Genomic DNA, 6,000 nt, shown 5'->3' with positions numbered 1-6,000 from the left:
AGTGCTACAATTTGATCTAACCTCTAGTTAAATTCATCAATTTGTGGACCATTGCTTGATCCAACCCATTTTCTAGCTTTAATATTCATGGTGACAGATTAAACACCTATACCCATACATATTTTTACATATTAGCACACTATCCCATGGCCTTGGGGTTTAAACCTGGCTTTGATACCATATGTAAGAACCATGTCCTACCAAGCAGCTACAAGATTATCAAATTGCTAGAAATATAGAAATAACACAAGCAAAACCCTAGTTGAATAACCAACATCCATCCCATTAATCATAATCACTAATTAACCAATGGTTATTCATGTCATTGAATAAAATCAAGATTAACAATAATAATTTATAAGATAAACAATTAAGATGTCATTGCAATGATGTTGACCTACCCATTATACATCCATGACATCACAAAAATAATCCATGGGATACATTTGATTTGTACAATATACATCTGGATGCATTGGTGCATAGTTACATCCCATCAAAATTATTACTTCAATAACATTAGATAAGATGATTTTATACATTACATCACATGAAGATCTTTAAAAAAATGCCTCAAACATGCGTCCATCTGCAAGTCCCAGTCTCCACAACCATCGAACATCATCCATCTTCCATATGAGATGAGCGTTGCCCAAACACTTTTACCATTCCAACCAAATAGTATTTAGCCTGTGGGATCCTTCCTAACATGAAGAATATCATGACCTTGGTACAAGAAGCCTAGCAACTCAAAAAAAGAGGATTGAATGAATCTGGTGTAGCAATGAAACATACTACTTTCCACATATGTCCAAGTGGCTTATAATCATAGAGTGTGGAAGGGATGGTAACTTAATAGTATATTTATACATATGCATCATAAAAAAAATGATTTTGTTCAAAGAACTTTAAGAGCCAAATTCAACTAATAGAAGAAACAAAGTTCATTCTCTATCCATTCTATCCTGCCAAAAATTGCCACATTACACCCAACCATAAGGAGTCTAAAATGCAACTAGGATAGAAAATATGTAATAAAAATTGTATAACTCAAAGAAGGTACTCATCTACATTCAACATAAAATATAGTTTAGAGAATGTATGATACAGGAGATTTTAGTGGCTTTCTGATGCATGATCTTTTAGTAGTTTTTAAAAAGCTTTTAATGTTTTTCTTAGTTTTTAGAAAGTTTATTTTTATTATTAACCTCAAAATATTACTTCTAGTTGGCAGTTCATCTTATCTCAATATTAGGAAGCCTTCAAAAAAATTAGCTTCTTTTGAGTTATTTTTTTGAAAATGATAAAAAAATGGCAAAAAATAGTTTTATGAAAAATTGCCAAAAATGGTAATTTCATATTTGTATTTAAGTTTGTATTTCCTCTCATTATAGGGGAAGAGAATTGGGAAGATGAATAAATAATAATTTGGAGTTCTAATTTTTATTTTTATTTTCTTTCTCTCATATGTTTATGTTAATTATTTAAGGAATTTTCGCTGCATCATCTAGTATTAGAGCTCAGAAGGTCCAGGAAAATAATATATTTATATAAATATGTGGTTATGAGTTTATGTTTGTGCAGCTTGAGAGGAGGAAGTAGTTTCCAAAAATCAAGGTAGAAAAGAGAAAAGATTTGGAAGTTGTGGCAAAGGATGGATTTATTTGAAGAGTTGGATTTGTTGATGAAGTATTTGTAGCAGAGGAAAGAAGAAAATAAAATAAAAGAGAAAGAGGGGAAGAGGAAGGAGGAAGAGATGAGGTGATTAGAGTTGAAAGAAATGTTAAGAGAATTACTAAAGAGTTTTCAATAATTAAGAAAGCTAATGGAATTAGAAATGCAAAAATGGCACCTACTAGTTAAGAAGAAGATTACATGGCCTACTCAAAAGATTGTTCAAAAGAAGAAAAGGAAAGAAGAGACACAAAAAACAAGGGAAGATCCAAAAAATGAAATGGTGGGTATACCAATGACTATTTTGACATCAAGAATTGAAGAAGCCAAGATAAACATAGTTGTGGAAGAGTCTTTATGTCATTTTTAGCCTTATGTTCAGAATGAGCAAATAGAATGACGTAGGGAGGGATGAAAAACTAGGGCCAAAGGCACACCCAACTAATCAAACTACCTGTATAGAATCAAAACAACAAAAATAAAAACAAAAACAAATAACTCAGGAGATAGAGGAATTAAAATCTTTCATTCATATATTCATCCAAAGATCAATTACATGCCTAGTTGTAATGCCTTATGGGTTACAATCACATATATCAACTCAATTAAAATCCTTGATGATCAAACTTCACATTCTGCTTTTTTTCTCTCTAAGTTTTGTCCCCTAAGACTCTAACCAAGGTCTCTTAAATACATGTACAACCACAAGTTAGCCTGTTGCAAATAAAACTAAATAAACTCTCATATTAAATGCTAGGCTAAGACATAAGTCAGTTTGCAACAAATATCTGACACTAAATTAAATGAAAATGTTGACCTCAAGAAGAAACCACACACAGACAACTCGGCTAACAAAGACTCCAATAAATACTGACACTCAACATCTAAATGAACTTGACATCCAAATGAACTCAACAACCACATGAACTCAGCATCCAAAGGATGACTCGGCAACCAAAGGACACTCGGCAACCAAAGACACTCAGTAGCAACTATGAACTAGACATAAACTAGGAAGATCAACATCCATTAAACGCTTGGCAACAACTAAGAATTGGGTAATGCAAGACATTGCAACCTGATAGAGACCAAGGAAACTAAAAGCATGCAAGATAGCAGTGAAACCCAGGATGCTCATACATCAAAAAAAGAAGATAGAAAGAAATAATTCTCCTAATTTATGCAAGTATCACAACCTAAGCTAAATCCAACTCAGATTGAGAAGACCATGTAGCATCTTCACTAGATCTGTTTTTCCATTTTACCAAATACTCATAGTAATATTTCCCTCTCGTTCTCTTACCAACACTCTGCTCTAGTATCTATTCAACTTCTTCAATATTCTTCTTAGGATAATCATCTTATACATCCACTTCATCTTCTGACTCATGATATTTGTATAAATCAACAATATTGAATATAAGAGATATATCCATGTCATTAGGTAACTCAACTTCATAAGCGTTACCACTATCAAACTTCTTCAAGATCGTACAAGGTCTAAACTTCTTCATCTTCATCTTACTGTATGTTCCAATAGGAAATTTTCCTTTCTTTAAATGAACCATAACCTCATCCCCAATGTTAAAAACATGTTGTCTCCTAGGCTTGTTAGCATTCTCCTTATACTTCTGATTACTCTATTCCATCCTCAATTTTACTTCCTTATGCAAAGACTCCATAAAATTAGAAAATTCTTCCCCTTCACCACTTCTCTTTTCTTCAGCAACAATGTCCCTCATATCTAATAATCCTCTAGGCTACATTCTTGTAACAATCTCAAAAGGTGATTTCCCTATACTTCTATTCATAGAATTATTATATGCAAACTCAGCTTATGCTAATATCATCTCCCAATTACTTGAATTATCTCCAACTAAACATCTCAACAAATTACCCAAGCTTCTATTGACAACCTTTATCTATCCATCTATCTATGGATGGAATGTAGAACTAAACTTCAACTCAATACCCCTCTTCTTCCATAAAGACTTCCAAAAATAAACAACAAACTTACTATCTCTATCAAAAATAATACTTCTTGGTAATACATGAAATCTCACAATCTCTTTGAAAAAGAGTTCAACAACATGCTCAACATTTGATGTCTTCTTAGAAGGTATGAAATGAGCCATCTTTGAAAATCTATCCATAACAACAAATATAGAATCATACCCCTTCACTATTTTAGGCAATCCAAGAACAAAATCCATACTGATGTCACTCCAAGGTTTCTCGGAATAGTAATAGGTGTGTATAAACTAGTATTCTAACTTACTCCTTTTGCAACTTGACAAACTCCACAACTCCTTACAAATTTATGAACATCCTTATACATTTATGGCTAGTAACACTTCTCCTTTAGCAAACTCAATGTCTTATCAATTCCAAAATGTCCAACGAATCCACCACTATGCTTTTCCTTAATCAAATTAACTCTCATGGAACTTATAGGGATACACAATTGAATAATTTTGAACAACATACCTTCTTGAATAAAATATTCATCATACTTGCTTATGTGATCTGTTAGATTTGGTGCTCTACACTCTCTCTATGCAACACAAAAATAAGGATTTGTATCATACAACTCTTTCATCTCATCAAAACCAAGGACTCCAACATTCATTTTAATCAAAAAAGAATATCTTTTGCTTAATGCATCAGAAAATTTGTTAGTAGCTCCACTCTTATGCTTAATTAAAAATGTAAAACTTTGCAAATACTCAACCCACTTCATACATCTTTGATTCAATTGATGTTGACTTCCCAAGTACTGTAAAGCTTTATGATCAGTATACAACACAAACTCCTTAGGAATCAAATAATTTCTCCACTTCTTCAAGGCTTGAACAATAGCATAAAATTCTTGATCATATATACAAAATATTTCCCTTTTGCATCATTCAACTTTTTACTAAAGAAACCAACAGGTTTAATTTCTTGACTCAATACAGCTCCTATTGCACTACCGCTTACATCACATTGAACTTGAAATACCTTATTGAAATCAGACAAGGCCAATATAGGTGACTCAACAACCTTTTGTTTCAAAATTGTCTCAAAACTCTTATCAGCTCCATGTATCTACTTGAATTACTTTTTATCTCCTCTCATTATCTCATCCATAGCATTACAAACATAACTAAAATTCCTTATAAACTTCCTATAAAAACTAGCCAAACCATTTAATGATCTTACCTCACCCACATTCTTAGGTGTAGGCTATTCCAAATTGCTTTAACCTTCTTTGGATCTATCTTCAAACTATCATCTAAAATCACAAATCCAAAATACATAATCTCTTCTTACATAAATGAACACTTTTTCAGATTAATCATCAATTTCTACTCTTTCAATATCTACAATACTTGTCTAACATGCTCAAGATGTTCTTCCTTAGTCTTACTAAATATCAACAATGTCATCTAGATAAACAATCACAAACTTACCCAAAAATATTTTTAAAACTTCATTTATCGACATCATGAAAGTACCAGGTGCATTTGTCAAACCAAAAGGCCTAACCAACCATTCATACAAACCATCTTTTCTCTTAAAAGTAGTTTTCCACTCACTGTAGACACCTAAATTTGATTACACTATTTTAGTAATCCTATTTAGTTATCTAAAAAGGCATTATTAATTAAATTTCTATTTAATTAATCCTTTGTCATCCCCTAGTTGATTAATTTATTTAATCATCCATAGTCCTAATTGATAAATCAAATAATCTATTATTTATCAATTAAATCCTATTCTTCTATCTAATTCCAAAAATCCCCATTTATTAAATAAATCTATTTGATAAATGAAATCCTCAAATTCAAAAACCCCTAACCTATTTCTAATCCTCCATTTAGCCTAATCCACCCCATCCACCCATACTAACCAAGCTTAGCCACTAACTCACCCACCCTCATTAATGCCATCCACTTGCACATCTCTAACATCCCTAATCTAATCCTAAACCCAAGCCTAATCCACCCCCTAATGTTGTCACATTCCTTAAATAAGTTTAAGACTTTCCTAATCCAAACCAAAGTCTCCCCTCAAAAAAACCCAACCACTAAGTCATGAGTGCTCTTACAAAACATAAAGACTCTTACAAGCCCACTCATGGCTCTTACACCCATCTTCCACACTCTTCCCTCTTCCACACTCATTCCTCTTACATCCCTCTTACATACTCAACCCCACTCATCATGCCCTTAACCAACCCTTAACCTTACCCTCTCACACTCATCCTCCTTGTGACAAGTGTCACCTTCCCATTGGTGCTAAACAAGCACAATCCATGTGCTCCCCTTTGAGTGCATCTTAGCC

The sequence above is a fragment of the Cupressus sempervirens genome, chromosome 3 (assembly GCF_028749045.1).
Source record: "Cupressus sempervirens isolate cs-2001-9-10 chromosome 3, ASM2874904v1, whole genome shotgun sequence".
NCBI lineage: Eukaryota > Viridiplantae > Streptophyta > Pinopsida > Cupressales > Cupressaceae > Cupressus > Cupressus sempervirens.
The sequence above is the reverse complement of the archived record's forward strand: the minus strand, read 5'-3'. Positions refer to the sequence as shown.